The sequence below is a fragment of the Alosa alosa genome, chromosome 1, assembly GCF_017589495.1.
Source record: "Alosa alosa isolate M-15738 ecotype Scorff River chromosome 1, AALO_Geno_1.1, whole genome shotgun sequence".
In the NCBI taxonomy this organism is placed as follows: domain Eukaryota; kingdom Metazoa; phylum Chordata; class Actinopteri; order Clupeiformes; family Clupeidae; genus Alosa; species Alosa alosa.
The window spans coordinates 46,472,713-46,484,122 of record NC_063189.1 but is presented as its reverse complement, the minus strand read 5'-3'; positions in this window follow the sequence as shown (position 1 = coordinate 46,484,122).

The following is an 11,410-nucleotide window of genomic DNA, read 5'->3' as shown; positions in this document are numbered from 1 at the left end:
ATGGAGGTAGGGTTGTATAAAATGAATTTTACATGAAATCTATGAACTAATCATGTTTTGGTACTTGTTGTCTAGCAGATACCAGTGAGAATTGAGTGTGGATAATGCAATTTAGTGAGACAGTTAGAATCATATAGGCCTTTCAGCGTGATTTCTTTTTGTGGAAAAAATGTGCTGGACTGGGCGGCGGTCATATTTTGTACCGCTCTGCGGTACATCTAGTTATTGATCTGAATCTGGTCCTTAAGTGAACAGTTTTTGGGGAAACTGTAATTAGCAATGTTTTCTGGATTCTTGTGTCATGCTTATTTTTACCTCATTGCATACCTCTCACTCATGGTATGATCAGCTATGGGTTTGTGATGTTTGTGTATTTGTATCTCTGGGATTTGATCAGTTGATGGATGACTGTAGTCCGAACATAATGGGTAAAATTGAAAAGTGAAATTATGCATTAAAGTGAAATGTACTAGGAAATGGCACAGAGGAAGGGCTGATATGACTTTTTTGTGCTGTATTAATGGTAGGTTTTGAGCCGAATACATGAAATTGTATGGACACAATGTAGATCAACAAAAAACATTACAGTACATCACTGCAAGTCTCGTCACGTGACAAATGTCTATGTAACTGCAGAAATAAAATCGTGTCTGTTAAAGCAAAAATGGTATATGGTGTATTCTAATTAAAATCAACAAGGATCCCTATAAAAATACTCTCACATTCAGAAATTATCTGACATTTAGTTAGCAAAGCTGACCACTTGAAATACACCAAGATAGTAATCAAAACACCAGTAATGGCAAGTTGGAAGAAGGATCACTGCATAAACTCACAATGTCATCCACAAAGATCAGGAAAAGTCATCCACATTCACCATATTCCGTGAAGTGTATTCCTTCAAGACAAGATGACACCCTTTGGGACACAGAATAAATAAGGTGGACGAAGATCATAAATTCAAATGTAAATGGCAGGGTCATGGAGCCAGGAGATTAGGAGCAGGACAGCAAGGCAATGCAGCAGTTTAGGGTCATCTTGAATTTGCCCTGGGGATCAATAAAGTATCTATCTATCTATCTATCTATCTCCTAAACTGTCATCAAACCCTGTTTCCCCAGATAGGGATGGGTGTATTTGCAGATGATAGTGTAGTCAGAGTGGAAGTAAATGGTAGTGTAGGCCTATTTCATCAGTTCAGGGCCCAGGAAGGACATAATCACCAGAGACCCTCACAATGCTGTGCACACGATTTTGATTCCTTTCACATGCAACAGGACTATGGTGATCTGTTAATCTCTAGCATAACGTTTTCTTATTGTGGTTCCACTTTCAGACTGAATGGTCAGGAAGAAAGTAAGGGACGCAGACAGTTATGTTACGATAATTATATGATATAATAAAGAATGGTTGCAGGTTTTATTTGATGCTTTGTTTCAATTTATTTTTGTCTCCACAATTTGATGTCTCCCTTTTCTGTGCCCTTACAATGGCTCAAGAGTGCCCTCTACTGTCAGACATTGAGCACAACATCAATTTAAATGTCTGTACTTGCTTAATATGTATCAAAATGAGATGTAATGCATGAGGACAAATTACATAAGCAATGAAGAAATGTATGAAATGTATTGCAATTTGTATATAGAACTTGTCGCTTTATATCTTGGTTTTTAAAGTGTCTAAATATTTTATGCACACTATAGTGAAAATGATGAGAACCCCTACATTTAGTAAATAGTACACATGTATTCTTAGATATGGTTGAATGAGGCAACACTGAATTGCTCTCAAACTGTATCCTCCTGGCTTTGCCAATACTGTACTGTATTGTGCTGTACTTGCAGGAATTCCCCATTAGATGTCACTGTGCTTCTTCCACCAATGCTTTGCACACAAGATGCATTTTCGGACTGGATGTTTACAGCAAGATCACTTTACAACAGTTGTAGACTGGAGTCCAGTGGTAGTTCTAGGTAATTTCATTTTCACGTATCAAAGGTTTTTCTAAAACATACTTTTTCTAAAACAGTTTTAAGTCTAATCATCATCCCCTTTGTGGTGTTCAGTTGTGAAATATCAAATGTTAGTGATTCAAAAGTGGAAGTGAACTCATACTGTTTGTCTCTATGCCATTAGTTGGAAAGCATTAGTTAAAGAGAACCATTTGACATGTTTCTCAAATCGAATCCAAATATTGAATTAATGATGCATGTTGTATACGCTGCAGTTTTTTCTTCATTAGGATGGAACAAAACAACGATGCATCATTGTGCTGGTGTGCATTTGTGATTTTCACTAACCCTCCCAACTCTCTCACGTACAAAAATGAACTTGTGCTTGGCATGTGTTTCAATGTGCTGCTCAGTATAGTCAAGCACGCACTGCCTAATAATGAGATCACGTTGTGTAGCTCAGGCCGATGGCGGCACGCCGTATGTGTCCTGAAGTCGACCCATGTCGCTCGCGCTGTTGTCACTGCTCACGTAAGCCACTCGATTCTAGGTCAGGTGTCTTCTGCTGGGCCACAGCTGCTGTAGCCTTTGTCTACCTCCGACTCCAGTGCAGCGGTGAAGGTATCGCGGGCGTCTGACCACGGCTCTGCAAGACCTTGCCACCTGGGAGACAATATTGTGTATCCATGCAGTAAGACTCACAAAGAGCAAACAGGACACCTGAAATGCTTCAGCATGTGGTCAAGTCATCCGATCTGAATGCTCTATCACTGGTTGTTCACCTTTGGTTATGTTTACTGGTAGAAAATGCCCATAGCTTCTGTCATAATATTTGTACAACATTGTGCTGGTAACACTGATCTGGACAGTGGTTGGTGCCCCCCTCTGTCCATTTTGCATGGTTTTGCATGGATAGTTACATCTCTTCCTTGATTTCTCCTGAGCTGAGGCCGGCTAAGCTTAGACTTGTTTCCGAGTTGTCTAGTGTGGAGAATGTCTGACCAATTTCCGCTAAATGCGCCTCACATCCCAAGTGTCTGCAGCAGTGACCCCACAAGGACTTCGTCTGAGACCCCAAACTTTACAGGCCCCATTAGTGAAGTGAGAAAGTGACATTCTCCCGGGGTGTGTGTGTGTGTGTGATGAGGGTCGGGGCCTAAATATTCCCCTTGGTACAGCAGTCAGGAGTGTGCCACTCAGAAGTCAAGCGCTGCCAAGATAAGGGTAAATCTAGTCCGTGGAATCCGCTCTCTGCTGAGGATGCTGATAGGGAGTGCGGATATGGTCAGGAGGCAATCAAGCCCCTGGGCTGTTCACTGCGCCACCAGCTGAAAGGTAAGGCAGAATCAATACTTTGTGTGCTGAATATTAATACCAGATGTATTTGAGGAGTTCTACCTGAGTGTATAGGTTGTAGTCTTTTTTACTCTGTTGTTAGTCGCTTCTCTCTGATCTATTGTGTGTTTACCGCGTGATTAAAATGACTCAATTCTGAACCCTCTCACCATGGTCATAGTGCTTGCTAGTACATTGAGTCACTTCTAGTTTCAATTAAAAATGACTCAGCTATGAGTTTTAACAAAACTTTGAGAGTTTGTGTGTGAGGAACAGTTGTAAAGGCAAAGGCAAACTCTTTATTGACACGCATTGTCATGGGAATCAGTGGTAATACAGGTACATGTAGCAAGCAAAAAATAAATGAAATTATTGGCAAAGCTCCCAAAGTGTCTCAGTATATTTAAGGACAACCAGTGCTGATGGTGGTACAGTACACTGCGCTGAGCATTTCATCTAATGTCTCTTCACAGTTCAACACATTATTTAACATTTCAATCTCAGTTTTACATTTCCCTCCAAAAATTAATGTATAGACATCCCACCAGGCTAAGAGCAATTATGACATTCCCTCTAAAACCCCTCGATCACAGGGACATATTTTGGTACAGCAATCTTATTTCCAAATGTTTTAGTTTTGTGTGGTTTTACTTTGTCATATATGCTCATATGACTTGCATTATTCTGTACCACGCAGTCTACGCTCTTGGGACTGTGTCTAAGCAGCCTTTCATATCCTATGCACCTATCACACAGTGTGGGATATGGAAGTCACACACGTTCTAGTGTGTATTGTTTGCAGAATTAAGCATAACAGACATTGAGTCGATTGTGATCAGGGTGTAGTTTCATCAAATAATTTGCATAGCCTAATGTTTTAATTCTAACATGGATTGCTATAAGCCCTATGAATAAGCCCTACACAACTATCATTATCAAAGCTTGTATTGGACTACCTACAGTATGGGTGTGAATAAACAGCATTTGACATGAGGCAACGACTACCAGAGCCATTATTAAGAAGTGATAATGGTACTTCAAGCTCTATGTGCATTTCCTCATAACCGCTTCAGTGTGTCATCATCGTCTTGCTGTCCCCCCTCCGTTCTGTGATTGGTGATGAGATTTTGCACTCAGCTCTAGCCTAGGCCTGAAAGTGGCATCCGCTGGCACCGACCCTGGCAGAGGTTTATATTGGGATGTCTAACATGAGGGGTCAGCATATCTAATCTGTTGACTTATTATGGAAGAAGTCTCTTGCTTTTAGATGTTTTTCCAGGTAGGAAAGGGATAGACAAAAAAAAGGCTTTTTGGCTGCTGTATTTTGTAGTTTATTTTGATACATTTTTATGGTGGGTATTTGGTATTTTATTTGGAAATACATTTTGATGTATTTGTGCCCATCCCTGGCCCCAACTGTAGCCAGTTTTAAATCTAGACTTAAGACCAAACTGTTCTCAGATGCTTTCTGCTAACTGCGCCGAGTTACAAATTCTGAATCTGCCTTGATAATTATATCAATATATTTATACTTTTTTTTACTACTTTTGCCTTTGTTTTTGCTTACTAATTATTCTTTATTTTTAAATGATTTTACCTTGTGTTTTATGTTTTCTTTTTAATATGATCTTTACCTTCTAACTATTCTTTGACTATATTGCCCTTCTATGCTTTTATTTGTTATTATTGTTTGGTTTTGTTTATATAAAGCACATTGAATGACCTCTGTGTATGAAATGCGCTATATAAATAAACTTGACTTGACTTGACTTGACTTGCTGGGTTACATGTGTCTGCAAATCCAGTAATGCCGTTAGTGACCTACTCTGTGTGCAGTGTGCTAGTGGCTTCATATCCACCATTGAGGAATCAGCACCCCTTCTTCACTCTCACTAGGGTATAACAACAGCAGTTTGGTTCGACCGATGTTTGTCATATGATATGTTTTCTTGTTTGTTTTGTTTTGTTTTACTAAATGCATGATCCTGGCCTGTGTAGCCTGGTTGTTGAATTGTCTGAATGGGCTTCCCAGGGGTCTTATTTGCCGAACTGAGACAACATCTAGTGCATTGAATTGATAATTATATTCAGTCTTCATTCTATTTTAATAGCAAAAAATGTAAAAATGAAGTCTCATTCATAATAATTCCTCTTTTAACTGGCAAGACCGACAGCAGTCATCACACATGATGCTTGTCTCACATGTTTATATCTTAAGGAACAGCAGAACAGATAATCTAAAGAATTGCATCTCTAGCTTGCAACCTAATAATCAGAGGTCGATTTTACATTTTGTAATGAAACCATTTTCTTCCACAGAAGCAGAGAGCATTCAAATCCCCTCCACACCATTGTCCCAATAAATTTACAAGGAGAAATGGCTGGCTGTCTATTTTGGGCCTGATAGCGGCACATCAATCTCCATAGCCACTGGCAGAGCAATTTGTAAGTAACGAAAGGCTCATAAAATCCTTGAACTTGGTATGTGCCGTCATGCTATACACAACTCTGATCAGCTAATGGTCGTTGACCACCTAAGGCTACATATTTGTTGCGAGAAACGGAGCCAGGTTAACCCATCAATTTCCTTTGTGAAATGGATGTTTTCTTGTTGGCTGTTTTGGAGGAGGTTATTTTTGTAGCTTTCTTTTTATGTTTTCTTCAGAGATTAACAAAGAGTTGTTTTTCGCAGAATTTTTCTAGGCTTAGTTCTTTTGCCTATTCTCTCTCTATGATTTTACTTAGGGTGCATTATGGGAAGTTGGAAACTAACCATGAGTCGGTTTTAGGTTTATTCTTTTTGCCGATGCACAGTGCATTAGTGCTATAGAAATATGTGAATGATATACACACACAGACACCCACACACACACACACACACACACACACACACACACACACAATACACACATGATGCTCACAAACACACACACACACACACTCACACACCTCAGTCATTTGCGCCTATAATGTAAACAAGAAAATATGTATCGTTATTGACAAGTTATCGATTGTATTGAATTGAATATTTTTGAGTGATGAATTGAGTAGTTTTTCCCACACAACAATACAGCTCTCTATCAGCATCTATGTTATGCTATAATAATAGGCTTTTCTAATGACATTCCCCCAGTAGCTTCTTGCCTTTATGAGTCTCGGGGGAGAGGCGCTACAAAAAGTGATAATTACATGAAATATACATAGAGAATAAAGGGAGCGTGTTTACATAACGCGGCCCATAAATATCTGACTGGGAAGACATTGTTCTCAGGCTCCTTTTAAGCCCATCTCCCAGGGACGCCATTTTAATGACATGATGGTTTAAAGAGATGCTGCTCCGTCTCGTTCCATATTTAATTAACTTTTCCTTTTCTTTGCCGGAGAAAAAGAGAATAAAGCAAAGGGGGGATGAAGACAAACACTCGATAGCAGGAAGACAATAACAAATAGCTGCAAGAACAAGGTGGTGGGGTAGGGTGTGTGTGTGTGGGGGGGGGGGGGGGGGGACATGAGCAGAGACCTTGTCATGCTGTTGTGAGCTGTTTACAATACACGATATGCAAGAGATGGGCGAGGCGGCAGGCAGGGAGAGAAAGTGAGGGAGTGAGGGAACAAGAGAGAAAGAGTGAGCCAAGGAGAAGGAGATAGGGATAGAGAGAGAGAGAGAGAGAGAGAGAGAGAGGAGCATAGTTCCCGCGAGACTCCATTATGGAGCATTTCCTGCTTCGCCAATAGACAAGGGGGAAGAAAATGACAACCTGGCATTAGGAAGCAAAGCGATTACCTAGCACTGTCGAATCGATAAGGGAAAAAAACAAACAGTAACAAAATTAAAATAAAGAAAAGTCCCATTGCAATAACATTGTGGCCCCGTCTGCACTTCTGACTTACTTCTAGTATGTTTGTGACTCATGGTGAACATACCAATGAGGCTTCATTCAAGTCTCTGAAATATGTAGATATTTAATGTTCTACCAAGCAAAACAATAGGACGCAACTAAAGTTTTGATTGGCTGGTTTCTGCTGAGAAATCAGAGATCAATAGACACTACTCCAACTGATGCTGGGGCAGATTTTCAGATACTTGTGCAGCTTGAGCAGAATCTTTTGAAACACAAATGCTGGTCTGTGCTGTTTGTATAACTTGAATTCAAATATCAGTTACATGTTTTGGACTGAAAATAGCCAGGTTACTGCCTAAAAGACAAGTAAAATCCTTGTTGCAAGGTAATACAGTTCATTCTCATCTACAGAACATCATAGTGCATCATGTGAGTGGCTAGTGGGAACCATTTACTTATTTGGACAAATTGTTTGGAGCAAGTTATTTTACATGGCCATATCAAAATTAATTTGAAGATGATGCCAAGTCGATGAGTTTTTGGCCCATGTTTTGTAAAGACTTTTTTGTCGTTTGATTGTGGCATCCATATCAGCTGTTGCCAAGCATATGACCTATCACACTGCGCTCAGGAAACATTTGGTACAGCAGCCTTACTAATCTAGCTCTAATGGTAGACTAAGACACCTCCTACGAACTAGATTGTAGAAGAGTTTTTGCAAGGTAGTTTTTACCTCCGGAGGATTTTGCACCTCGACATGAATGGTCACAACCAAATGAACAAAGAAGTCAAAGTGTTGTTGGTCTCGGTCTTTAAAAGATGCTGATGTGTTAAATGTCTTCACAAATTCAAGTATACTGGAAAATGATTGGCAAATATTTTTGTCAGAGGAGGATACAGTATTAAACCCTTGTCTTGGTAACTCATCATTAGCAGTCAGTGCAGCAAATGCAAACTGATATTTGAAGAATAATCTACATATCTTGTGTCTCTCACTAAGTACTGTGATATCATTGGGAGCAGAGGATACGGAGGACAATATTCAAGTGTTATTGATGCTGTTGAATTTTGGTTTTATTCAAATTTCATCTTATTTCCGCATCATTGATGCTCCCATGTCACCCATGTCGGGCTAGCACAGCCTTGGCTAAAAGGTGTGACATCACCTTGGTGGTTTCAGCGTTTTTAACCCACTTTTGCCACCTAAGTGTGAAATGTTCAATTTAATGCACAGAGCAATGGCCATTATTCAAACAGACCTACCGTATCAAATGCCTTTAATTGACCAATCAGAATGGTAGATTCTACACAAGTCTGTAATTCGGTATTATAACAATTGGTAAATTGTGACAGATGAAATGCACTGTTTAACACTGGAGCAAGGAGCCTTGATGCATGACATATACATTCTATGTTAGCACTGCATTATGGTTCTGGTGAATATAATGGCAAACACTAGCAAAAGCGGAGGAGTGACACATTCTACTTAAAGATAACAATGCATGACATTTATAATTTGTTAATGAATCACCTCAAATCACCTCATGCGCCAGTGATTTGGCATGCCTAAAATACATTCATTTCTTGCCACCAGGGGATGTACAGTACAATACATACATATTACTTAGGCCCCTGCTCAGATCCTCACTGGCTGTGCAGCATTTCCTATGTGTGAAACATGCATATGTGACAATTAGCACAGACTCTCTAATGCCCAAGTATGAAATTATGCCCTTAATTGTAGGAACACTCTCTTCATGGTTAATTATTTGTCTTGGAGATGAAACGCTGTGCGCTGTCATGTGATAATATCCGTTGGCATGGTTTCAGACAGGTATTTTCAGTCAAAACGTGAAAGACATTCCCACTCACATTAGTGGCTGTTATATTTATTGCATGAGCCATGGGCTGTCATGACGCCCATCACTCTCCTTTGTCCTCATTTTGTCATCTGAGCACACTGGCGTTGGGAGGCAAGAGAGTTCGTTTCTACCCCAAAGAGATTGCAAATTCATTGCTTACTATTTAATTCAGTTTGGAGAGGGAGAGAAATCTATCCCTCCTGCTCCTGCTCTGGTTCTGTCTCTAGTGGATCTGGGCAATGACTGGATGACTGGGGTGGGATGGGGGTGGGGGTTTGGGTAAGAGGGGGAATTGTGTGTTCTTTTACCCAGACATAGCTGCACATAGTAGGGAAGATGAAATCAGCTACAGAATGTATTTCCTATATATATAGAATAGCTATATAATAATAGATAGCTATAGAATGTAATTCCTGAATTTCCCCTTGGGGATCAATAAAGTATCTATCTATCTATCATCTATCTAGAATGCATTGCCTCCAGGTGATACATTATTGGCCTTCAAGGGGAAGAATGTGTATTCAGGATGAAACACACTCATACACAGATACACACACACACACACACACACACACACACATGCGCACACACACACACACACACACACACACACACACACACATGGACACACATGCACACACACACACACACACACACACACACACACACACACACACACACACATGGACACATGCACTCACACAACTTCCATCTTCTGCATTGCTGATGCTGTGTGTGTTTCTTATCTTGTGTATTTGCGGTAAAGTGTGGGGGTGGATGTGTGCACTGTTGCCAGGTTCCTCTGAAACTCCTCCAAGACCTGAAGGCAATATTCACAGCTCGGCACTTTTTTCCCTCCAATTATCACCTGAGACTTTTTGTCTTTGTGTCGGCTTGAAGAAGTTCCAACACACTTAAATATAACACATGCACACATGCTGTGCTCCAAGTGTTACTTTATCAAGTTGCACACGACTTTGCTTTCAAATCTGACCACCTAACTGTTGTTGATCCTCGATAGTTGTTTTTTATCCTTACATCAGGCGTGTCCAAAGTCTGGCCCAAGGGCCAAATATGGCCCGACCAGATTGGGCCCATGGCCTCTCTCCAAAAACCATGATTAGAATGTTTTGATTTCTTACAATTGACTCTGATTCCGACAGTTGAGGTTACAGTAATCCAGGATTTAACATTTAGGATTTATCCTAAATCACATGGATTTAATGTGAAACTAGTGGATCATAGCTGATGCAGGTTCATTATTGTGCAAGCAAATTTACTGGTTGGCCTAGTACTACTGGTACATGTAAGATTTAAGAGAATACATAGGCTAAGCAATAGAGGGCCCTCAGGTATTTTCACAAGACCTGACCTTGCCCCCTCCAGAAACGTTTGGACACCCCTTCCTTACATACGGTAGTATTAATTTGATATTAACGGATACATGTAGTCAGTCCATCTTAAAATTCCTTCGTTTCACTGAATTCCCGGAAATACTGTACTCCTCTCTGTACTGTGTCTACACTTCAAACCCAAACACTTGTATCTGTTACATATTTAGGCAATGCACCAAATATATAGTCAGAACATGGAAGGCAGCTCACAATGTTTCCACACACTGAGAGGGAGGCAGAGACCGCCATTTTACTGAGAGCGCAGTATGGGCCCTCTGCCACTGGCCTAAAAGATGGCGCCCACCTTGGGACCAGTGGTGTGAGATATTGGGTTACCCCAGACAGTCCCAGCGGACGCTCTGGCCAAATGGATCTGGATCCCATGCTTCAGTGCACATATTGAATGCCATAAGAGGTCTCTCAGGCCCCTTCAGTGGGAGGAACACTCAACCGAATTGTGGTGAGATTTCACAAAACCAAATTCTCCTGCGAGAAAGAAAATAAATAAATAAATGAGGAGACAAAAAGAGTGAAACAACAAGAGGACAAACTGCATTTTAAAAAATCAGCTTAGAGCAGACTGGTCTATGGGATTTATTATTTGCTTGAGTTCAGGTGGAAATGAAATGAATGCGATGTTTTTGGGCCCTAAGGTTGAGAGCTCTAAGTGTAGTGAGCTCCCACAGTGGTTAGTATTTCAGACCTAGCAGACCAGGGTGGTTTTGATTTGGCATTATTTATGCACAGCCAAATTATAAGCACTGAAAATTAACCCGCATCTTCAGAGCCTTAATGGACAGTAGTATTTATTTTCCAGTTAAAAAAAATGATTATGAATGTTTTTCAAGTACAAAAGTAGGCTATGTTTGATGAAAGGCTCTTGCTGTAACAGCAACAAACAGAAAGAACACCGCAGCTAGTTACAGGTTTACCAAAATGTCCTCCTCCTTCTGAAGAGAGAGATACCTGTGGGGAGAACACAGTATTGCTGAGGATCACAAACCCTCTTTTCCAGCCGTACATAC